Genomic DNA, 27,024 nt, shown 5'->3' on the forward strand with positions numbered 1-27,024 from the left:
TCACGGAATAATGTAAATAGAGAGGTACAAATTGACACACATGCTTGGAATGACATGGGGTTCTATTAGAACAAAAAAAAAATACAAAAGTTCAAAAAATGTCCGACAGATGGCGCTTCATCTGATCAGAATAGCAATAATTAGCATAACAAGTAAGACAAATGGTTCTGAGCACTATAGGACTTAACTTCTGAGGGCATCAGTCCCCTAGAACTTAGAACTACTTAAACCTAACTAACCTAAGGACATCACACACATCCATGCCCGAGACAGGATTCGAACCTGCGACCGTAGTGGTCACGCGGTTCCAGTCTGTAGCGCCCAGAACCGCTCGGCCACTCCGGCCGGCTAACAAGTAAGACAAAGCAAAGATGATGTTCTTTACAGGAAATGCTCAGTATGTCCACCATCATTCCTCAACAATAGCTGTAGTCGAGGAATAATGTTGTGAACAGCACTGTAAAGCATGTCTGGAGTTATGATGAAGCATTGGCGTCGGACGTTGTCTTTCAGCATCCCTAGAGATGGTCGGTTGATCACGATACACTTGCGACTTCAGGTAGGTAACCCCAAAGCCAATAATCGCGCGGACTGAGGTCTGGGGACCTGGGAGGCCATGCATGATGAAAGTGGCGGCTGAACACACGATCATCACCAAACGACGCGCGCAAGAGATTTTCACGCGTCTAGCAATACTTAGTTTTTTTTTTGTTCTAATAAAACCCCATGTCATTCCAAGCATGTGTGTCAATTTTTACCTCTCTACATACATTATTCCGTGGTTTATTAATTTTCTAATTTATACTGACTTTTTGATCACCCGGTATATGCTGTAGCCCCTGAACACTGCTTGAGTTTCAGTAATTCGAAAAAAGTTGTGCGAATTCATTGTCAATACTTATTTTATTGTATTACGTACCCACTCGTTTTAATTTTTATGGAAACGTGACACGACGTCAAGCAGAGATAAATCCGCGACAGCTGAATTATTGTTCTAATATTTCTCATTGGAGTTTACTATCACATTTATCTTACAATGATAAATTGTTTCGTTGATTTTTGAACATTTTCAGATCCATTCCAGATTATAATTTGTGTACGTTAGTGAGTTATAGAAACTGCGCACAGTGCATGAAACTGACGGGTTGCTCCGCAATTACAGTAGATCTGAAGACACACTATGAACGAAACCAGTTATAACTGTAAAGACAAATGCGACTATAGACTGTAGCAAAAAATCAGGATGGTATAATTTTGTTTCCATATGGACTTAAATCTAGGAGCAATCGTGTGAAAGTATTTTGATAGAAGTACATCGGACGCAGAAAAAACTTAAGAGTGCTGTCATAAAGTGTACTCGATCGTAACTTTTGTAAGGTTAGTTATGAGACACTTAAATAACATTATCAGATTGAATTGTGCCTCCGGCGTAGAAAAATCTTACATGATAGCACGCCTCTGATATTTATAATCTCTATTTCGGTGCTAAATCGCAAAATATTCGAATTTTACTTGTTCTGTGATGAATTATCAGCAATGTGCTTTGCCACACACTTGCAATTACTTACCTATGTAGCAGTAATCATCCTTAAATGTACGGTGTCATGGGCTAAATTCATTGTAGCGTTTCCGTAAAGTACCCTTGTATATTTCTGAACTTTGAAAACTTTCCGTACTGCATGTTGTGAGGTATCCGTTGCTGCAACTCGATCGATCCGAGAACGAATACAAACTCAGTCAGGTGCGTTAACGCGCGAGTAAGCTTCTCTGGACACAGCGATGAATTTTGCGGTTGCTTGTCTGTGCGCCCACGCCAGAGCAGCAGTCGTTAAAGAGCAGTCTACAAATGCGGGCGTACGTGAATCGTCAGTTCTAGTAAGCAATCGAATGACAGCCGAGCAGTGCACTGAATTTTACTGTCGCATATCGGGCGAAGTGTAATAAGAACACTGAACAATATTCCGCAAGTCGGAATGTCGTCAGACATTGAAGCAGTCATGGAAGTTGAGGCTTTTTTTTCGAATTTTGTGGAAGCTTTTTTTCGAATTTCGTGGCATAATGTTACTATAACGCAATAATCAGTTTTGATGGCAATTAACAGTTAGTAATCGATAAGAAGAAGAGTAATTACTTCCGAAATAAGAAAGCAGGGAGCTCACAATACGTAGGTATTCAGGCCCGTTTTAAGATCCAAGCGTCACAAGCGGCAGTTATTCAATACACTGTCAGGTTTACACATGTGTAACAATTAGTAAACATTACAATATGCTTTTCCCATTCTTGTACAGTACTCAATAAATATTCGAATATCCTGCCGTCAACTTCAACGTATTTGTCCATTGTTGGAACAACATGTTGTGCCTCTGCCCTTACCCTAATGAGGACAGCAGTGTTCATGATGCGACCAAGCACTTCATCTTGCGTGTTCAACTTTCGATTGTACACCTCAGACTTCATCCAATCCCCTAAACAAAAATCTAATGGCGTAAGGTCTGGTAATGATGGTACCTAGTAGATCAATCCAACGATTAAGGTAAGTGCGGTTGAGACGTTCCCTCATCACGCGTATTGTAAAATGTAAAGGGTCTCCGTCACGATAGATGTACATTGCAGTCTGGATGGCCAAAGAAACGTACTCAAGGTGTTCAACAAACGAATTTTCCCAAAAATGGAAGTAATTCTGTCCCGTCATCCGCTCTTCTAAAATGACTGCCCCTATCAACGTGTTACTGATCATGCCGCAACAAACACTGATCGAAAAACAAACTTCGAAATTTGTTTCCACTGTAGAGTGTGCATTTTTTGCAACCATCGATAATTATTACGTGTATTGTTGACCCTATTCCTTGTAAATGTGGCTTCATCAGCGAATAGTATTAATGGAAACAAATTACGATTTTCATTTAACCAGTGACGAAATTCAAGTCGTGTGGCATTTTCGCTAATGTCAAGATTGCGGACACAGTGTTTATGAAATGGGTACAAATTTTTCGCATGTAATGTTCGCTTGGAAGTTTTCATGGGACAGTGATATGTGCAGAAAGTCGCTGCGTGCTTGTAGTGGGACTACACTGTTCCACAGATTGTTGAAATGGAGTATAATTAATTCTGCTAACTGACAGGGGTGACAGTATACATCGATTGGAGGAAAACATTCCAGAAACATGCGTCCGCCAACGAGTAGTTTGCGACGTATTAATTGCAATGTACGGTGATAATCCGCCACTGACTTAAGTATCAAACATTGTTCTAGTTAGTATATAAATAATGGAAATGCTGATGTTTCGATTAAGTATCCGTCTAATCGGGCACAAATTTCATCCAAAGTCTACCTTAACTAATTCAGCACAATATAAGTCTTAATTTTTCTTTCACCTGTCGTCCTCACGTGATTTTATTAACAGCATGTTTCTGTTTCGTGTTACATATAAATTTGTCTTTTTCCTTTCAGTTGGATACGTAAAAATTTTGACCATTTTTATCAGTTTTCAACAACTGCCAAGGCAAATTTTGTGAAGTGCGACTACCTGCTGGTGAGTCTCCTACTCATCTAACATACAACTTAGCTTTATCTTTAAGAAGTCAGTATAAAATAAGATGATTTTTTTTCGTATTTCTGTCCTAGTTTTTCAATGGAAAGTGAAATAATTTTTACATTATGATATAAAAAATTCGTCTATGGAACTAAATTTTATGTTAAAATATAAGAAACACATTATTAAACTGAAAAATTCTTTTTACTCTGCTTTAGAAACAGCAAATTATTACTGAAACAGTTCTATTTCATATTGCTTTCACTAAAAGATTTTTTAAAAAGTCCGGAATTATCTTAGATGGAAATCGTTCATTGTCTTAACATTTAGTGCTGGAATAAGATTCAAACATTTATTTCTGCTATAGAGGATTGTCTATGAAGTACTTACGAGGGCTTGCTGAACAGTAATGCCTCCAAATGTTTTAATCTATTCTCTGTATCAGCTGAGGTATTACGTGTCATGCACATTACTCGATCGACTTTCCCCCTGCGCAAGTTGCAAACCCCTGCCGCTAGAATGTTCCGAATAGTAGCGTGTAACATGGTGGCGCGTAAGGTAAGTATGTCGGTGCGTGAGAAACGGCGTGTTGTAATCGAATTTCTATCTGGAGAAAACGTCCATTTTGAGCGCGATGGGGATGGGTTTCTTAACATCATTGTGACAGGTGATGAAAGCAGGGTGCATTATTTTGGCCCCAAAAACAAGAGATCAGCAGTAGAGTCTACCACGAAGGACCACCGACGCCAAAAAAGATCAAGATCATGCCACCAGCAGGCAAACTCATTCTTAGTATGTTATGGGATTATCAAGGTGTGATTCACTTGAATTCATGGCTAAAGGCACCACCATAATCTCTGCAAGGTACACCGAGACCCTCAGAAAACTGAAAGCACGAACTCGAAGAGTTCGTCCACACACGGAGCAACCTTTACTTCAGCAGAACAAAGCCAGACCACACACGAGCGCTACGACATCTGCAAAAATCCGACGCCTTGGGTTCACTGTCATTGATTATCCTCCATACGGCCCCGATTGGGTCCCATCCTATTTTCATCTAAAACTTCAGGAACGCCTTCGAGGATTTCACTTTGATAGTGCAGAATCGGCACAAGCAGAGGTAAGTTTGTGGTTACGCCAACGAAGTCAAGCCTTCTACTGTGATGGTATAAACAAACTGGTCTCTCGTTGAGAGAAATTTTTCGTCGCCAGGGTGACTATGTTGAGAAAAAAAACAGTAGACATGACGAATAAAGATTTGGAATGTTAATAAAGTTTGTTTGTTTAAAAAGCTTTAAGAATTTTCAGATAAAAAACTTGGAGGCATTACTATTTAGCACGCCCTAGTATTTTAAAAGAAAAAAATTCCACGGTTTATTTGTGTAAGTCCCCCCAGGAGCACCTAAATTAATTTTTGAGGAGATGGCGGGAGTGGGGCGTTTCAGGGGCACCAAACTGTCGCTTGTGTGGAAAAATGTTTACGAACCGGCTCTGTAGGTACTGCAGTGCGGAGAATAACTGCCTGCGTACCATCGAAAGGTTAGTGATTGACCTCTATCGTTTGTTGCGTTCTGATTAGGCATCAACTAAAATACAGATGTTTATGCAACTTTCAATTCGTAATGCCCACATAAAAGTATAGGCAACACATCTCACACTGCCTTCCGAAAAATCTTGGATTGCAAAAATGGTGGTAGTGAACGTTCAGTCACAGTTTTCATATGAGGAGAGGATCTTTGCCAAAAGTCTAAGGACCATTAGAAAAAACAATAAAAAATAAAACTGTTGCCTGTTCATTTATGGGCATCGTGTACCGCTGAGTGGCCGGCACGGACTGCAAAATCAGAAGAAAAGGAAATGAGCTTATCGGCAGCGTAGCTGCAACACGGCGAATCTGGGGAGAGTTACAGCGATGCGCGCGACGGCCGATAAGCGGCAGTCGATTACCGTGTTCTGCGAAGGCCCGGCCCGGCGCGGCGCGGCCCAGCGGGTTGCGAGGAGCAAGACGTGTTGCCGGCGACCCGGGCCCCGGCCGCCGAGCACGCCGCCTCCGCTGCCTCCGCCGCCGCCGCCTGTAGCTTATCGCGGCGCGCCATCTCTTCGGCAGACTTCGCGCTTGCCTGCCGCGAGCCCCGCCAGCCGCTGTGTTGTCTTTTCCGATATTATCCACGCCCAGCCATCAGCACAGTAGGGAGTGTAATATGTGCCCACTCGTCCGAGGCCGGTCCGTAGCGATGCTTCTTACGCTTATTCTGATGCTCCGACAACAGAGTTCGTATAACAAAAGTAGTGTGTCACACAAGTCATTGAAAGGGATCGACTATTATGCAGGAAATCAGAAAAGAATGCTTTCTGATACGGTCTGACGATTCTGTTGACCTAATAAAAGAACGATTACCGTGTTCTGCGAAGGCCCGGTTGGGCGAGACCCAGCGGACTAGAAGAACGAGAAAGAATTTACCTGATATTAAACTTCCTGGAAGATTAAAACTGTGTGCCGGAACGAGCCTTGAACTCGGGACCTTTGTCTTTCTCGGGCAAGTGCTCTACCAAATGAGATTCCCAAGCACAATTTACGACCCACCCTCGCAGCTTCAAGTCTGCCAATACGTCGTTTCCTACCTTCCAAAAGGTAGCTCAGTTGGTAGAGTACTTTCCCGTGAAAAGCAAAGGTCCCTAGTTGGACTCTCGGTCTGGCACACAGTTTTAATCTGGCAGGAAGTTTCATACCAGCGCACACTTCGCTGCAGAGTGAAAATCTCATTCTGAATTCATCCTGATGTTCGTTGGAGTCACTGTAATTTATTCTCCACACACACACAAACATATATATAAAGCCTTCCACGATGAACAATAACAACCACTGTTAGAATCACTGTACAATCAGTTTTCCATTTTCTTTGAAACTTTAGGAAGGTCCGCTATGAAGGAGCTCAGATAATAGAAAAAAGAAACAAAATTGCTAGTTGGATTCACGCTCTGAGGAGTCCACACAAACTTATTTATGTCTATAAAAAGTTCACCTATGGGTTTTGCTGAGTGAGTTTGTAAGTATCAAAATATGTGACATAAGTGGCCGTTATCTTTTGATTGCATTCTCTTAAAAGCTTAAATCTTTACACCGCCAAGGGACCATTGACGTAAATTTCAACTTGATACCTCCGCCCTTTCGTGGGGAAAAGGGATCTTAAGAACGTACAGACAGACAGACGAACAACAAAGTGATCCTATAAGGGTTCCGTTTGTACCTACTGAGATACATAAAATTGAAAGAAAAAAAAAAAAGATGTTTCTTCCCAATGTCTCTCGTCGGTTGCAAAGCATTACTAAACAATTGATGTGCCTGTGAAGTGTTCCGCTAGTCTGGTAATTCGTTTTTGTGCACGCAGTATTTTTTATCGTCTTTTACTTCTGCTGATTTCTGCTCCTCAGCGTTTGTCCCACAATGTAGCAGGTCGACTCTTTTGCTTCTCTGATTACACTTGACACTGAAAGGTAACTTGTTTGGACTATTAAATGATTGAGAATGTTGGCAAAACTTAGCGTACTAACAACATTTATTTTTCAAAAAATGACATAAATTATAATAAACAAGTTACAGATAGAATACCCAAAACAACTAACAGGTAATTTAATAGTCCACCGGATGGATCCTGGTTGGCAAAAACAATTTATCTAGGTGATCAGTGAGTCAAGTGTTCTGGCCCTAAAATGTGGATAACGTAAGCTGAATTAATCTAGGTGATCAGTGAGTCAAGTGTTCTGGCCCTAAAATGTGGATAACGTAAGCTGAATTAATCTGACGCTGAGCAGACTGTGATTGATCAAATCTACTGAAGTTTCTCTAAATAGGTGCAGCTGAGAGCAAGTGGCGATTGAGATCTGTACGCCCAGAGCGGCAGTACGTTACCCTGTTTACTTCGTTGGGCGATGTGACTTGCAACTGGCGAAATGTGTGCAGCGGAGGAGGTGAGGCGTGGAGGCGGAACCTGTGAATCGATCGCGGCCACGAACGAAAAAGAAAAGTCTCGCGGTCTAGCGATCAAGCAGACACATCGCAATTTATTCTCTACCAGAGTCCTGAAATCACAGTAGATTTCAGTGTGTGACACAACCGTTCACTGGTCGTACCAAGGACCAATGTGTCTCACTTATAAGATAGAGCGCACAAGAATACCAAACGTCAAGACTGGTAAATCAAAAACGAATAAGTGTGCCCTCGGCAAACGCGTAGCCCGAGACGTTTGAGAACTTCACCACAGGCTCCCCAGTCTAAACTACCCACAAGTGAATTCAGTCTCAGAACAGGTCCCAAGTGCCAACCACACATGCCAGAGCTTCGACCAGAAGTCCCATTACCAGACCAAAGTCCTGCACCCCAATGCTTCGGACATATCCAGCGGGAAAAAAAAAAGTTTTCCCGTGCACGAACGACACCGCCTTGAGCCAATCACAAGGCTCTAGATGCGCTAAATCTCCCCTCCCAAACGACAGCACAAACTCATGTCGAACCAGGGCAAGAGTTAAGAAACCTGCATCTCTAAAACAAAAGAAACTGCCAATTACTGGCTTTTGCAAGTTTTCGCAGAGGGGGAAGAGATCACTTTTTCTCCAAAGTCGTGTTGCTTCCCATGGCAATAAGTGAACAGATACGATCTCAAAGATCTTTATCTAAATCGCCTGTGCCTTGGAGCTTGTTAGTCTAGCTGTGAGGTGTAATGAAGATTCTATCTCTAAACGTTCCTCAGATGCCAGAGTTTCCTTATACAACAGAGGTGGCCAAGAGAAGTGGTTCACTGCCCTACTTGCACTATCGGCGAACACAAAAATATGTGAATTTTTATTACATGTGGCTCTGCACACAATGCCTGGTTTACGACTCCACTGGATAGATGTGTGCCGGCCGCGGTGGTCTAGCGGTTCTAGGTGCTCAGTCTGGAACCGCGCGACTGCTACGGCCGCAGGTTCGAATCCTGCCTCGGGCATGGATGTGTGTGATGTCCTTAGGTTAGTTAGGTATAAGTAGTTCTAAGTTCTAGGGGACTGATGACCACAGATGTTAAGTCCCATAGTGCTCAGAGCCATTTTTTTTTTTTGATAGATGTGTTCTTTTAGACCATCGCCCCTGCCCTGGCTTCTGCTGGCGCCATGGCAGTATCGTGGCATTGTTCTGCTGTAAGGGACTGCCCTGTATGGCTGTGGGCCTGTCTGGCAAGATTTAGTAAGGGATGGTCTCGCTGCCAATTGCTTTCATCTCCCAACAAGCCGTTTCTATGAGCAAAAAATCATAAAAATACCTCATGCTTTTAGCGCCCTATGAGGCTCCATCAACGTCTGCTCGGGCCATTAGCTTTCTAGAGCCTTGCTCAAGGTGCATCAGGTTGTAATAAAATCTTTAATAATTTTCCATATGCGAAAAATAGGTGAGGGAGTGACTTGTCCTCTCTCAGCACGATATTGTACTTGATCATGATGGAGGCCACAATCTTGTCGTCTATATGGAGGAAATCTACCCAGAGTTGCGTTCGTCTCGCAATAGGTAGTTTACAATTTATTTTTAATGAAATCCGTATTTTGTAGTTGTACTTGATATGCTCGCAGTACGTGTCTATTCCACTGCAGACAGCTTTCTCTCATCTTCTCAGTGCTAAGTGCCATTCCATATCATCTGTACGTCCCTCCGTTCGTCAAATGGCCATGAAGTATCAGACCAGACGACCATGAAAGCATTTTGGTTTCCATTACATCAATTCATTGCTTTGTTTCGTTTGTTGCGGGCCAATATTCCCACCATACAAGGTAACTGGCTGGATTTTAGTGCGGTATGTTTTCAACTTGAGTTAGTAGAAGATCATTTTATCAGAAAGCATGCCAGTCATTGTCAGCCATTTAAGCCACGCATTGCTAAAGTGGTTTGTGATTTCAGGAACAAGTGAGCTGTTGGCCGCGATTTTTGAGCCAAGGTACTTGAAGGTGTTTGTGAATGGCAGGACTACACTGTCGATCTTGATTGTGTCCATATTATTTGCATCTATTGAAAGGTATTCATTTTTTTTTCTTTTTTGTACTGAGGCTTAGTCTGGAGTGTTCAATATGGTTCTTCCATGCTTGGACTTGTCCTTGAACATCTTTCTTGTGTTCAGCAGAACATCATAGCAAACAGCAGTATCCAATGCGCTAATTTCTGAAGATCTCTAGTGACCGTGTTAATTTTTATGATGAATAGACGTGAAGAAAGAGCAGATCCCTGATAGACACCCATAAAAAGAGGAGAGTCTTCTGATACTACGGCAGAAAAAATGTTCGGCTTTTAGGATTACGATAGAGAAGCCAGACTCATTCAACTAAGCCTAGTTCTTCGGGTACTTATTCCTCTTGGAGAACAAGCGTATGAGATCTTGTGGTACTCTATCAAAAGTCTTTCCCCGGTCCAGGAAAGCGAAGTAAAGGTTTTTCACAATATTTTTCAATAACCAGGGGATTTGCATCAATTTCATCGGTAGTTCCACAGCTTTTCACAATGCCACATAAATTGATGTTAATACCTACACCCTTGTGTATTCTGCTATCTATGCTGCACTCTAAGTTCTTCATGTGTGTGACAGAGGTGTACAGGTCGGTAATTATAACACTTCTAACCAGGTATATCTTGGAATCATCATCACTGAAGGAAAGGTTTTAATTTTCTCTGGAAGGTAAAAACGCACAGTTATACGTGAAAAAAGGCAAATAATGGCGCTACAGCAGCAAAATTTTCATTTTGGAAAAGCATTTCAATTTATGCTGAGGAAAAAGGACTACAATTGTTGGAGGCCGAAATTTGTTCTCTCGCCAATACTGCAAGTACGGAACATTGCTAAAATGCTCAACACGTTATAGCTATTGACGGAGAGCAAAGCACGTCAGCTACGTATTTTATCAGCCGAATCGGTTTCATTTTCTTTTGACTTTAACAGGGCATCACGTGACCTTTTAGTAACGCACGCTTAAAGTTTTTCTTTTCTAAAATCTGAGATACAGTGCTCGCAATAAATACGGTAGATATATATAAAAAAAGTGGAGAACAGTCAATACATGGAGGCAAGGAAGTACTCATGCCTCCTAAACGATGAGGTTAAGCTACTCTCAGAGACGAGGGGATCTGACTGCAACATGGAAGATTCCTTTTTCTTTCCTGCGTTTTTTATTTTCATTTCTGTTTACATAAAGCCCACACAAGAAAACTGTTTTCTCGTGTGATGTTGAGGGTATGTCGGTTATCGTATATTACGCACGCAAAACATTTAACAATCTTTTACCAGTTACTCACTCCACACTACCTGAATGCAGAGTGCTTAGCATTCTGATGACTTCATACACAGTAAGCCTGACAAGAAATACAAGGTTTGAGAAACGAATCTTTGTTCTGAATTTCGCAGATTATTTACGAGGTTGAAAGAGGAGATTCTAGTTTCTCTTACGTTATGAATCATATCACACAACGTTTACAGATTCAAGACGAAACATATCTTTGTACTGAATCTACAGATCGTTTACGAGGCTGCAAAGGGGTACGTCACAATCCACACTACGCAGCGTCTTGTCTTCTGCAGGAGCCGTGCCAGTAAGGAGAGAAACACGCGACGGCTCTAGCGCGGCGCAGCAGGCTCCTTTCTTACGTCTACAAACACGAAGCTGAGTCCGCGGCGCTGCGAGGCGGCCCAAGACTAAAGGGGAGGCAGGGTATCGCCTGCATCTGCTCAGATAAGACTCGCGAAATGAGAGGAAACTGCAGAGTCTAATTACTTTCTTATCGCGAGTGTTAATTATCTCCGGCCGGCATAAATAAAGATAATTCCTGCTAGATCCCGGCAACACCGGAAGACCGCTCCGAGATGGTAATCGCGACGCGGCGGTAGTGGCGGCGCACACGTGTGGAGCACACACACGGTCGCATATGGGAAGGGAAACGCACGTGAGTCATGCGAGCTGTCCGTTACAACAAAGGCGGGCGCACAGCTCAGCGATGCACGCCCAACAGTAGAAGTGCTTCTACCAGGCGTTGCTGCAATGTTCAGGGGAGACTCCGGCGCTATGCGTCACTAGCTGTGGGCTGGAAATCGTTTGACTTGTAGTGACTAGAAGACTGACATAATAGGTCGAGTAGCACACGCAAATTAAAATAAAGAGGCATCTACTGGACGACGCACCGTACTGGTTAATGTCAGTTTCACAAGAAGAACGGCATTAATAAATCAAAGGCAACGCTTGCAACCAGCAGACTGTAAATGAAAAAGTCAACATACAGCTACACCTTTTTTTCTTTTTTCGTGCCATCCATTCTGATCTGCTAACGGTGGTGTACAACTTTTTAGTTCTGGTCTCTCATTCCAGTTTCAGAATATAAGTGCATTCGACCTTTTTTGAAACAAATTTCATTATTGAAGGAATATTAAACAGTTTATCTGTATATATATATATATATATATATAGCCATAATATTTCTACTATAATATCCCTATTATAGCAGTTAGGTGTTGATTATTATTGTTTCTATCACGGTTTCTAATTTTTGATTTTATGTATTTTGAAGCCTATTTTTTTAACTAAGCAATCATGATTTACTAAAACACAATTTCAAGCTTTGTTCGTCTCAGGTAACAAATATTTGCCAAGTCAAAGACACGAATGTTTGGGGGGAGCAATTACCTGATTCGGATTTTAACTATGGCAGTTACTTTATGTTTATTTTAGTCTGACCCGACAACAGTCTTAGGTCAGGAGCTTAGCTGTCAGTGATACAAGAACTAAAGCGTCGGACGTTTCCCGGGAGACGTATCGAGGTCTCAGGGTATCTGAAGATAGGAGCTGACGGCCTATGTTTCTCTAATCCGTTATAGTGAGCTGCAGAGGAGGTTCACAAGGCATCCTCCATCTCATGGTCTGAGCCTACTAGGCTCCTTCAAATACTAAGGGACTTTCCGGTGACGTCAAGTATTCTTTAAATAATACTATGTTATAAATGTGAGTCTGGAGCCGAGCGACCGCTACGGTCGCAGGTTCGAATCCTGCCTCGGGCATGGATGTGTGTGATGTCCTTAGGTTGGTTAGTTTTAATTAGTTCTAAGTTCTAGGCGTCTGATGACCTCAGAAGTTAAGTCGCATAGTGCTCAGAGCCACTTTTTTATAAATATGAGACTTTGTACAAGGGAGAAACAATTACCGGAACAGTGCTACTACCGGAGGGAAGAGGGTATCCGCCGCATTTAAGCCAAAAAGTCATTCTGCAACCAAGGGTTGATTGTCTGAACTGTCGGATTGTTCACAGGATATTAGAAGTTGCTTGGAGATCGCGAAATGTGGGAATCAGCCAGGAGTCCTCTTGGCTGTAAGAGTCGAGTCAGAGGCTGTCTGAGACGAACACGATATTTACAGGTGTTTCATATTCCTGAAGCTGAAAACGAGTGACGAAATGAAGTTGCAAGTATGGAAAGTTTGCAAGGGTTCACAAATGCGTTTCCCCTGTACGGCATTTTCAGATTTTTCTAGTCGTGTTTTCGAGCGCGCGCACGTGAGAAATGGTAATAGATCTTGGAGCTATTAGCTAGCTGGTGATGGTGTTGATGAAAGTGAGGGACTGGGCGAGATATAACGAAAGTAAATATTCTGTACTTGTTCTCACGGAAATTTAGGTGCGGCACTTGACCTACGCTGCTTTGGACTAGTATATATCTGAGGAAATTTCTGCGGACGTTCCAAACGAAACCGCTGGTCTTGACTTGATTGTTAACGGCGTACATTTCCCAGTCTAGAGGTCGCTTTTCACTGGAATTCCATTCCTGCAGGGTGTTCACCATTCTTCTTGGAGGTCAGCGACCCTTGTTGCAATTGAATTACAAGCGTAGCAGTACCGAGAAATGATCCCGGTCCGCCGACAAACGTTTCCTGCTGTCAATGTTCCAATACGTCGCATAATTTGACTTGGGCGCCGCATATCGGCCGCGGACGTACGTGATCTTCTCGAGACACGGTGTCACACAAGGCGAAATCGAGAAAGGACCGTTTGAATTTGTTAACGTTAAGACTGGCAACCTCTGCTGTATTTTTAATCGGTATTTTTTGTGCCCCACCCACTATCCATCCTCTGCTTTAAAACTTAAAAGACGTTTAAGGCACACGCGTATCGAACATACCCAGTCTGACGCTTGATGAATACGAAGATGAATTGCACCTCTCTTTCAGTTTACTTTATCTTAAAAGTATCGTAATTAATTAGCGCTATATGTCTATTTGAACTGTAAAATTAAAGTAGTCGGTTTCATTTATGAATATGAGTTCTAACAGAAAATTGACGGGAACACAAAATAGATAGCAATTTGTTAGTCATTTCAATAGCTGCATTTAGAAAACTGTTCGGACGGGAGCTTGCATTTTTATGATAGATATCCTATTTAATGGTTAGCACTATCCCTGTCGGTTTCTTTCCAACTCGACTGGTATCTTCTCCGGTGTCCAGTTTTTAATTGACTTCTGTTTCGTTTTTTATCCATACTAGTACAATACAATCTGCAGATAGCAGATAATTAAAATCAGAAAATGTGATGCGAAATGTTATCTCCCGTCGTTATTAAAACTATTCAATAATCCCTCTAATAGAAAATCAACCTCTAAAGTATAATTACATGCGAGTTCGACCTGCATCCCTCACGTAATTATTAAACTGTTATGGCGGTGATATAACTCATTTTCCATTTATTGCGATTTGAATTTCGAGTACTATTACTCATTTTCAAGTAGAAGTCTCATACACTAGTGAGACCGCAAGAGTGAAAGAAACAGGTTAATGCGTAGTTCTATTGCTTTCGTGAGTATTAGTGTACCTTATGACTTGGTCACCGCTCGTACTCGCTTGATGTTTGGACTAGTAGCTTTATTGATGCCTGACGACAAGTAGTAGTGGTCGAAATTTCAATCTTAATGAACGATAAAAACATCAGTTGCCAGCCGTAAGTAGAACAACCAGGTTTCATTATCATCTAATTAAAATGTATAGCGTCCTAGTAGCCTACTAGGACAAATAAGACAAAAAAGTGGTGCTATTTAAAGGGATTTTATGCGAGACCAGTGTAGGTTACTTTGGCAGCGGGCAAGAGTGCCGAGGCTGAGAGATGCAGAAGGCGAGCATACAGACAGTATGGTGGTGGTGGTGGTGGTGCAGCCCCCGCTGGAGTGGATAGCGAACCGGGCACAGCAGGCTGCACGGTGGCGCCGCGCCTGTACACATCCACACCCTCGCCCCCGCCCCCTCCCTCCACCACCCCGTCACGGCCGGTGAACAGACAGATCGCACAAACAAGCGGCGGCCGGCGGAGCCAGCCAGCGTTACGAGTGGCGCGACAAGATACGCCGGCCGCGCTGACGACGATATCGACGCGCCTGCTGCGGCTGCGGCCGGCTGCGTTGCTGCCTTATCTGTCGGGCGCACGCTGGCCCGCGGTCTGCGCCGACCGGCCGGTCAGAGCCGCTGTTTTTGCCTGCCGGAGACTTGGCTGCGCGTGTGCCCTCCACAACAGGGACTCGAGCCGTACGGTGCCCATACAGCTCGGGCAACGCTCCACCGAAGGCACACAGTCACTTTCGGCTGCATTTATCACGAATGACCGGAACGGTGAAGGCGATGCATCAGCTCCGCCCCCGATACGAAAGAAATATGAAAAATGTGTTACTTGGTGACGACAAAAGCATCTTCCACCACCTAACGGCCAGATATAAACTCATTGTACCTAAAACGAATAACTCTTCAGTATACAAAAAATGTATTACACTGAAATAAGCACAAGTGACCACATCGTGTCAGTGAATGCCTACACAAATCGAAAAGTAACAAACATTTTGCTGACAAGTAACGCAGTTTACGAGGTTCTGAGACATAAGCAGCTCCAGTACAAGATCACTGTGATACCGACACGATATCGGCCGGGGAGCTGGAATACAAGAAAGCCGGAAGAATCAATAAGTGAATCATGAAGTCGACATAAATGACGCCTAGCTATGGCATAGCTCTTTGCAACGCTGGAGGATGACTGTGTATGGTTCTCTAATACCCTGTCTGACAGTTCCGTCCGAATCAGCTCAAATTTACGTCCACAAATACCAGAACACTCCCTGTCATGATTGGGCTTCAACATACAGCGCTGCGGACTATTAATCCAAGAAAGAAAATATAGACGCTTGGCAAATGATTGTTACAGCCTATAACTGAAGAACAGCCCTGCAGATTAACATTAAAGTGAGTAACAATTTTTAATATCATTTTAATAGCACAACTAAATACCATATTTTTAAATGTTTTTATTTTTAGAAGTAAGTAGATGCCATTTTTAATAATAACGTGGAGATGTAGCTAATACCGAGGGTTACTGATATATTATATTTGAAGGAAACTAATAATTTTATTGCTTGAAAAATACAAACGGTAAAGCTATCATCAACCCGAAGGGTAGTTTAAACACCATGGCACTTTACTTGGAAAGGCTCTATGAGAGGTGGTAGTCTTTTGCCCTCCTTAGCGATCTTTGACCCGTCGCATCCAGCCAGTTGTAGAGTGACCTAGACATCAACGTGAATTGCAAAGTTCTTTGCATTTTTCACATTAAGAAATCATCGCCAGAGGTGAAGAAAGTGATAAGTAATAAACAAAAACTCAAGGAATGATTGGGGATTTAACTTCAGACCCCTACATCTTGTAGTCTGTTACTTAACCACTAATCTATCGAATATGGTATTACACGAATTTGAATACTAATACCGACAGAGTAATGTACTTCTTATTTATCACCAGCTATCAGATCACACTGTCGTCAGCGAATTACTAAATAAATGCTACTTTTTAAACCCAAAACCTCTTGCGTTGTGTCTTACGAAGCGAGCTCAAAAGAAAATACTAGCAACCTTGCTGCAATAAAGGGACTGTAGAAAAGATTCGGTGGAGAATGGTTGTTTCTCGAATGAATTTTTCACTAAGTAGCAGGGTGTACGTTGCAATAAAATTCCCACGAGGAGCTGTGGTCACGTTCCATTCCTAGTGCGGCACAGAGTTTGACTGCGACACAATGTTCCAGTGGAGCATTCGTAATACTGACGAATTCTGATTTCTGGCATAAATACATGACTTATTATAAATTGCTTTGCTTGTCTTTCATTTCAGTATACAGTCACCATAATAATTTAGCATATTAATTTAATGAGCAATTACTCTATACAGTCTCGCTTTAGACCCAACACACATCAGCTAGAGACGAACAACGGAAACTCACTTCCTCCAGATGTTCTGGAGACTGTGAGGAGGAACGCGTATCTCTATATTTGATTCCTTTTTAACCTGACGCATGATGTAGTTATAAAGCAGCGGAGCGGTATTTTTCAGAATTCTTCTTTTATACTTATGGGGAATGCTCCAGCGAAATCATTTTTTAATGTTTTTTTTATTTTTATGATAACATCTAACATACTGTGGAAAGGCGGTGGATAAGAGTCGAACGCAGTTCCCCCGTTTCTGTCATGACACGTCTAGTATAGCTTTATTTCCTTGGTATTAATATTCATATGGAGAACACAGAGCCCGTTGTCCATTTTCAAATAACTCAGTAGCTTCGTAAAAAGGAACAACGCAACTACGCGTTTTTTACTCTCATCGGTGGCTACAAACGTGGCAAAATCTTTGTGAATCTGAGGAAAGAATTGTCACATCACGCTTCGATCTCGAAAGAACACTTCAGTTTTCCTGGCACCTGCTAAGTAAGTTGGTCGCACCATAAGAAATCAACGATTTTCAGTAATACATCGTGTCCTGCAAAGAACAATAAAATTCATAAGACACAAATGAATTGGCTGCGAGCGGGCATTGATTGAAAGCAATGAGAAAGCTAGAAACTCATGCCCGGGTTTCCTGCGTAGTAGGCAGATGCTTTCACCACTAAACCATCCAAACGCAGTGATCATTGTAACCACACGCACTACCCAAGCATGCCTCCCGTCAGACCCAAATTCTCAAGTTACCCACACGCCACTAATGTAGTGCCACTTGCCCATTACTCTCATTATTCGCGGCATTGCGCTGATACCCGTAAGAGTTCGAGCCTGTTGTGTATCTGTACTGAAGAGATCATTGGCTGTCTCGCCTTAATTACACATATGTCTGAAAGAACAGACACCACTCATGTATAAAATTCATATTATATGGACACGCCAACATCTGCGTTATTCCTATCTTCCAGCGACGACATTCGACATTACATTTCTTTAGTAACGTGTGATTCATCGGAAGTTAAACCTTTCAGGGTAAAGATCAAATGGGTGCGAAATCTTATGGGACTTAACTGCTAAGGTCATCAGTCCCTAACCTTAGAGACTACTTACCTAAATTATCCTAAGGACAAACACACACACCCATTCCCGAGGGAGGACTCGAACCTACGCCGGGACCAGCCGCACAGTCCATCACTGCAGTGCCTTAGAGCGCTCGGCTAATCCCGCGCGGCTAAAGTATTAAAGTAATTTGTGACTCGAATAACGAAAATTAAAGTAAGATAACAAGTACATAACCCAATACAAACAGCAAATGGTGAGGGAATTAGATTAGGAAAAAGTAGTTTATGAGTTTTGCTGTTTGGTCAGCAAAACATTGGACGAAGCAGAGAGGATTGGCTGTACAACAGCAAAGCTAACAATTAAAAAGTTGAGGACATAAAATGCATCCTGACAACAGCAAGAATAACTTTTCTGAAAAAAGAACTACGTTTATTAAATCGAATATAAATTTAATTAATAGGAAGTCATTTTCGAAATTATATGTATGGAGTGTAGTCTTGTACGAAAATGAAATGTAAACTATAAGCAGATCATACAATAAGAGAATAAAAGCTTTTGAAATATCGTGCTACTCAAGAATACTGAAGATTATATTGGTACATCGAATAACCAATGAAGAGTTAGTGAATCGAATTGGAGGAAGAAGAAATTTGTGATTCAGTTTTACCTAAGGAAGGTGTCGGTTGGAAGGACACATACTAAGACTTCAAGAAATCGTCACTTTGGTAATGTAAGGAAGAGTGGGGGTGAAAATTGTACAGGGAGACAATTAAGCAGGTTAAAATGCGTGTACACTTCAGTAGTTAGGCCGAGATGGAGAGACTTGCAAAGGATATAGTAGCATGGAGAGCTGTCTTCGGACTGAAAACGACAACAACAACAGTCCAGAGTGAGAAATTGAAATCAAAAACAAAGAAAGATGAGTACGTATTAAGTAAGGGGTAATGTTTCCCACCGCTGTTTCACTTACAAACTGAAGAATTGAATAAAGGAGTGGGGTAGCAGAAAATCTGGGATATGAATAAAGCTAGGAAGGAAACATAGCCATTTCTAAGAACAGCAGATGTCATACCCGTTCTGACAGAAAATGATTACAACATAGAACTGTTGAATCGACAGGGGTAGATAGCTAGAACAAAATCAAGAACGAAGGGATCAAGAGGAGAATATCGGAGAACAGTGACTTAATAAGCATCCGAATTAGAGGCAATACAAGATTGAAAGACGTCTGCAATCTGCGAAGCAGAATTCCATAAGATATTATTTGAAACAGACTGCTTGCGAAGAAAGCTTTTCACAGATATAGAGCTGTTACAGCTATCAAGTTTTCACATGTCATTGAGGAAGATACCTCGGAAACTGGTCGTGAGGAGCACTGAATTTTATGGAATTTAACCTTAGGTTAGAGAAAAACTGGTTAAGCCTTTATATGCAATGTTTCCAGCAGCTTATTAAACGTTAAGTATGGAAAGTAGAGGTACCGAGGAAATGAGTCTGAGGAAAATCCTTAGAAGATAAAAGAACAGGTTAGCAGGACGAATAACTGGGGGATCAGAAAATAGTTGACTCGGGACTGAAGAAGCGACGAAAGAGAGAATTGTAAGTACAAGGAAATATATACATCTACATCTACATTCATACTCCGCAAGCCACCAAACGGTGTGTGGCGGAGGGCACCTTAAGTGCCACTGTCATTACCTCCCTTTCCTGTTCCAGTCGCGTATGGTTCGCGGGAAGAAAGACTGCCCGAAAGCCTCCGTGCGCGGTCGAATCTCTCTAATTTTACATTCGTGATCTCCTCGGGAGGTATAAGTAGGGGGAAGCAATATATTCGATACCTCATCCAGAAAAGCACCCTCTCGAAACCTGGACAGGAAGCTACATCGCGATGCAGAGCGCCTTTCCTGCAGAGTCTGCCACTTGAGTTTGCTAAACATCTCCGTAACGCTATCACGCTTACCAAATAACCCTGTAACGAAACACTCCGCTCTTCTTTGGATCTTCTCTATCTCCTCCGTCAACCCGATCTGGTACGGATCCCACACTGATGAGCAATACTCAAGTATAAGTCAAACGAGTGTTTTGTAAGCGACCTCCTTTGTTGATGGACTACATGTTCTAAGGACTCTCCCAATGAATCTCAACCTGGCACCCGCCTTACCAACAATTAATTTTATATGATCATTCCACTTCAAATCGTTCCGTACGCATACTCTCAGATATTTTACAGAAGTAACTGCTACCAGTGTTTGTTCCGCTTTCATATAACCATACAATAAAGGATCCTTCTTTCTATGTATTCGCAATACATTACATTTGTCCATGTTAAGGGTCAGTTGCCACTCCCTGCACCAAGTGCCTATCCGCTGCAGATCTGCATTTCGCTGCAATTTTCTAATGCTGCAACTTCTATGTATACTACAGCATCATCCGCGAAAAGCCGCATGGAACTTCCGACACTATCTACTAGGTCATTTATATATATCGTGAAAAGTAATGGTCCCATAACACTCCCGTGTGGCACGCCAGAGGTTAATTTAACGTCTGTAGACGTATCTCCATTGAGAACAACGTGCTGTGTTCTGTTTGCTAAAAACTCTTCAATGCAGCCACACAGCTGGTCTGATATTCTGTAGGCTCTTAATTTGTTTATCAGGCGACAGTGCGGAACTGTATCGAACGCCTTCCGGAAGTCAACGTATTGTCTACGATTTTGGATGTAGCACATATAACAAGGAAAAAATTATCACAATATAGAAAGACATGACCGATGGCACCAAATTAATTGAAAGATGGAAAGAAGAAATAGGCCACTTCTGACACAATAACCAATATCTCAAAGTTTCTTTCCTTTGCGTATTCAATGTTGTTGGGATAAAATACCCAGGAGAAAGTTTCCACTAGACCGCAGCATCACAGTGCTCTTCCAAATGAAATTTACACTGCTTTTATCTGGAGATGGAGGGAGATTTTAGCTAGTGAAGGCCGATGTACTGACTTCGTTACAATACTGTAATTTCACCCCTATTTCTGCAACATCCATCACGAAAAACAGAACGTAATTGATCGAAGGCAGGGAGCAGAGGCTGCGCACGAGAACATGGGCATGTGGTTCAGTGAGTTGGTGCAATGCGCCTGCTGCCGTGTTTGATGGCACCACTAAAATTCATAAGAGAGGATGAATATTCACGTGCGCAGCAAAACTACTGTGAGGGAGCGGTCTGGACTACAGCAACAGTGTAATGAGAGTGCCATATATTCCGCTCTGACACTGAGGCATCAAGGGCTGTCTAAGAGGACGCAGGTAGGCCCGTCTGTGAATGGTCGTCGTTGTATAGTAACGGTGGAAGAGAGGAGAAACTGACAGGTCCCCTACTGTATATGCACCATGAGCGCAGTGTTGCTACCCACTGTTTTCCTTGCAGGTAGGTTGCAATCTGTTGCTACGATCTACTCAGCATTTAGTTTTTACTGCTATAGTCCTATTGTGCCGCTATTGCTCTGATCGACATTTTCGATGTAAATATCGTAACTTCGCAATTACATCAATGGAAACCTTCCAGCAAGGAATACTAATGAAATTTATTGACAAATCGAAACTGTATGTTGAACCAGTACTCTAATTCCGGACCTTACCTTTCCCTGCCGGCTGAGAAGCTATTCAGGCACAACTCACTACCCGTCCTTACACTTTCTATTCTGACAGTATCTCTTATTTTCCGTATTTGAGAAAGGCTCCTGGAAGCAATGGCATACTTGTAGCCTACGGTTAGTTACCATAATGAATTCTTACCTGTGAAGCGGTTCTGAATCTTCTCGGCGGATTAAAGTTGTATGTCGGGTAAGGGCTCGTAATCATGTCGTCCGCGGGCAGTATTTTTACCGATCGAGAAATCCGGACACAATTTACGACTCACCTGCAACTTCAGGACTAAGAGTACCTCTCTCCTATGTTCCAGGAAGTTCCAAATCAGCGCACATTCCAATATGGAATCATCTCTAGGCTTTGTTAGGTCATTGCTCCGAAATATTCCTCCTTTCCAGGACGTGCCTGCTTAGCTGAAGGGCCGAGTTTTCCATTAATCCTCCTGAATTGGTTGCGACTGGAACCTACAGGGCGAATTTTAATAGCCACAGACAGTCAGTCTTTGTAATATCCATTGCAGAAAAAGTTCTTAATGTTCTACCGGAGGGCATCATGTACAGGGCTGCTGTAATCTGGAGCAGAAAATGGACAGTGAGAGTGCCTCCATTTCTGTTTCTGCTTCTGTATTCGTATTGGTTGGTTGGCCTGAACGTTAAACATTAGGTTCGTTCGAATAACGATCACAACTAGTCATGATCAGGCGAACGCGTTCGGTCGAGACATTTTTCTAGTTCTAGTAGGGCATGACTGGCCGAAAGCCGTTCGAGTGCGGGCAGGAATTTCTTCTGGTGACTCCCAAGCATTTTATAATCTTGCTTCAAAGAAATAAACCGTCACATGCGCAATGCTTTTAGTGTTCTGCCTCGTACCGTTTCGCTGAACGAAAAAAAATACTAGGTCGCTGATACCCTTTTAAAGGGACGGTACATCTCAAACTCGCGAAAATTAAATACAAGCAAGAGTAATTTCATAACAGATTTTTCGGCAAAATATCTTGTGTATATGAATCCTTCGTGTATGGGAAGCAAAAGGAACTGAGAACCCCGTGTCAGACTTACTTTCAAGATAAATAATTTTTCCGTCTTCCATACAAGGGTCTGACAACAAGATCCAATAATTGTGGGTCACATAGTACACTCGTTGCTACACATGACGGGGAGACGGCATGAATAGCAGTACGCATGCAATACTGTTACACATGTATTGGTGAAATTAAGCTGCCAGATTAATAACAACAGCTCAAAATGTTTGACTGTGTAAGTGCACCATTTAAAGCTCAGTTGTAAAGCAACAGAAGTCCACACAAAATGAAATATTAGCTAAATGTTTTGCTCAGAATTATAGTTATATTGCCACCGGCTTACCTGCTGTCAAAGGCCTGCCAGGGCAATGATAAACTTTTGAAATACATGCAGATGACAAAGTAATTAAACTGCACACTGAGGTATAATCCTGACAACTTAAATTGATATTATGTTAAATGTTTGTGGCTTTATAAATACAAATAACTTTCCCATATGGAATTAACATTTACATTCGTTAATATACGTAATGTAAATACCGCTAGCCATACTTTTGTACAATGAATACATTGCAGCCACTCCTTACGAATTTTACCAGGATAATTTTTCTTGAAATTACTTAATTTCCAGCATTTGTAATGTCTGGACATTTAATATGTTGTAGTTTATCAACAGTGACAATAAATAGCAGATAAGTAGTACCAATCAGCATCAAAAATATATGTTACCAAGATCAATTAGACAATCTTATTCAATTTTTCAGAAAATGCATACAGTCAAAACATGCAAAAAAAGTAATAGGATACTAAAGTAGTAAGCATCATGAATAATTTAGAACTTCTTCAGTTAAGAGAACAACGCAATGAGAGCAAAGATCTCAACTAACGTTACAATGACCAAAGAACGAAACACGAATATACGTTTGAGTAATGCAAAGGTGTCACGACGATCACGAAGCTGCGCACGCGCAGTAGAAAGGGTTTGAAAACCGTCATGATCGGTCATGAAACCTCTACTCGAACAAACCCAATTTCGTGGAGTGGTCTGGAGCTCGCCGGTGTGATCTGGTATTACACTGTCAACTAGAATAAAGTCTAAGTGACACTATACTCGAAGATAAAGGCACAATATTAATAGAGATACTAGATTTATTTCTGGAAATGTTTATAGGGGAAATTACAGCTTAAGCACTGTCAATTCAGAAAGAACATTACGTACCAAATGGGATCATGATTTTATCTTTTAGATTTAATTAAAGGACTGATAAAAACAACCCTTCTTCTATTGCTGTATCCATTAATGAAAGTATTTTGTAATGAATAATTACACTGTCTTAGAAACCAGGAATGCCGTGGGAAATACTGCAAACTAACGACTACTGTTGATTATGATGAACCGTAGGTAATTATTTAGACCCAACTAACAAGAGTCTGATTTTTCAGATGTGTTTGAAGTAAACGGAGCCCACAAACAGTTCCAGTAGTTGTTAGTTATTCACGTTGACGCATTTCCGAAGAAATCGTCAGATATTTATGGGAAGACAATAATAATGTTGTGGTGTGGGGAGTATTCTGCGAGTATTTCGAGCAAAATAAAGGAGCTGTAAATGCGAGAAAAAAGTAATTTATAGGAAAGGTTGGGGGTACTAGGTCTTCTAATTGAATGAAAGTACATGTCGATCCTTAATTGTCGAAGTACTATGTTTCGGAGCGAAAGGAAAGAACCGGAGTTGTGAGCAGCTGGTACGCACTCGTTGACGATACGATCAGCTTCCGAACTGTGTTTGTCTCGTCCGAGAGAATGACAGGGGAAACTCTCCAACGCGTGTTTTTCTTGTGATTTTGCCGCTTCAGCTGTAGCTGGCGCCCCGAGATTGATGTTACTCGGTGACGTCACGGGGCCTCGATAAGGGAGCGTGACGGGCTCGGAGCAGCAGGGAAGGGCGGCGCGCGGCCGCGCTATCGCCTCTGTGTATTCGCGTGTGCACATGCCGCCGCGCGCCGCCCGCCGCCTGCTACGGCGCGCAGGCGGGCCCGCCTCCGCCGCCAGATATCGCTGCCCGCTGCCGGCCTAACGTCCGTCATTTATTTAATCGTCAGTGGTCATCGACTGACCCGGCGTTCTACGCCTCCTCCACCGCGGAGTGGTTTTCGCGCTGGCAGACAGGTTTCAGAGCCAGGGAGTGTGGGAGGCGCTGCTGTACGTGCGGCAGATAGTCGCAGACAGTCACCCCGCGGGAAAAAAGGCAATGGCGGAACACAGATAGTGGCAAACGTACACACAACGCTGTCCGGACTGTCTGGGTCCGAACTCGCCGGACAGCCGCAGTCTCCACGAATGAAAGTACATTTCGGTGGTTGACCTTCACACTGCTCCATTGACATCGATGCACCGGTGTCAAATGGATGGCAGAGAATTCCACATATTAGGGTTTCTTCCCGATTCATTGGCGTATGAAGAACAGAAAGAATTAGTATGCAAATGCCTTTGTGCACGCTATAACTAATTATGTATTCGCATTACATGTGGAATCGGTATTTACGGGGCTTAACTGGTCTCTTAATTTTCTTTAAGTTGAGCTCCATGGTTTTATAAAACACGTTTTTACATACAAGCACAACAAAGCTGCTAAAAATCATTATTGTTCTGTAGCTAATGTCGACGGCGTGTCATCGTCTGGCTGACTTGAATTTTTTAAAATTTTGAAGTCTGTCATGAGTAGTTGCAGAATGATAATCGTTTTAGTAACTTTATGATCGTTATACATAAAAGGGTTCTCACTTAATATTGGTTCTTGAAAATTTGGAAGTAGTATACCGCGGAACAGTTAGCGTCTATCTTCAGGCGTCTGCCCGCACGGGTTTTGCAGCTCTACCGCATCATCCACTGTAACTACATCTGTTCATCGTTCTTTCGAACGGCGATTGCAGATGCACCTTTCAGTTCATGGTCAATACTTTGAACACATACCTAAATAAAGGCCAAAGTTGTTTTTTTGGTTGGTTGATTGATTGGTTGATTTGGGGAGGGGTGAGGGACGGGACCAAACAGCGTGGTCATCGGTCCCATCGTATTAGTGGAGGATGGGAAAGGAAGTCGGCCGTGCTCTTTCAAAGGAACTATTCCGCCATTTGCCTGAAGCAGTTTAGGGAAATCACGGAAAATCTAAATCAGAATGGCCGGACGGGGGTTTGAATCCTCGTCCTCTCAATGCAATTCCAGTGTGCTAACCACTGTGCCACGTTGGTCGGGATTTTTTTTTTAAGACAAAATTTATGTTACATGTTTTTGGTTGTCACCAAATCATTGTTAGTAAATTGTTTATTTCATTTACGTGTGTACGGCATTGCGTGTTTTGCAAGTAGCTGGTAACACTGCCGTTAGCGCTTACGTGCAGCATGAAACGGCGTTTCGTTAAGAAGAATGTTTCTTTTTCGGTATACAAGTGGTCGCCAAAGTATTTTTAATAAAAATTTAGTCCCACGAATGTATCCCATATGATATAATGTAGAGCGTGTAGTTAGAAACAGTTGTACGACAGCATGTATTTTTCCTCTAAGAAGCACTTAGCCACGTACAGGAATATCTTCCTTCTAACATTTAGCTACTTCATACATTAGTTGCCTTTTGCAGTGTATAAGACGTCTTTATTTTTGAATAATGAACAGTTGTTTTCCTCTTTCAGCTCACGTAAACCTGGGAGGATACGCAGATGTGATCTAGTTTTCTTAAGAATTTGTGATACGCTAGACTCTAACCTATGTCGTGTTTCCATATACAACATTCGTAGATGAATTTGCATCTACGTCGAAAGTTGGTTCAAGGGGAGATAAAGCTTTATTCTCGTTGAGCACGCCTATGTTACACTATACAACCATGCAGCCTTGTCCGAGATGCCTGCTTAGCAGTGTTTGTCCGGTTGATGCCGTTTCCAGCCACCATGCTCTCAAATTTTATGACATTTCTCGATTTTTATACCACAAGTTTCAACGTCAACATTAACAAACGCTTTATCAATGTAATTGTCTTCTGAAGAGATATCGAATGCAGTTAGAAAAAGTACACTGTTACATTAAAAAAACATGCTTAGTTCTACATCTCAGTCGATACCAGTGCTAAAACATTAACCAAACAAAAACAGACATGCCCCTCTAATATTTGTCGAAAACCGCGTTTCGATATGTGTAACCGTTCACTAAATAAAAGGGGTGTTACTTCTTACGTGCCTCACCCTGTACATGTCGAGCAATTACAGCGACCATGAGTACTCTCCGAAGCTCAGTGTATTGGGTAGCCAATGAATAGCATGTGTGTGACCCACCATAGAATACTGCTCAGTTGTGTGTGGGATCCATATCATATTGGATTACCTTGGGATATCAAACGTATGCAAAGAAGGCAACGCTAATGGACACAGGTTTGTTTGACCCATGGCAGAGTGTCACGGAGACGCTGAAAGAGCTGAACTGGTGGG

Source organism: Schistocerca piceifrons, chromosome 5 (genome assembly GCF_021461385.2).
Source record: "Schistocerca piceifrons isolate TAMUIC-IGC-003096 chromosome 5, iqSchPice1.1, whole genome shotgun sequence".
Lineage (NCBI taxonomy): Eukaryota > Metazoa > Arthropoda > Insecta > Orthoptera > Acrididae > Schistocerca > Schistocerca piceifrons.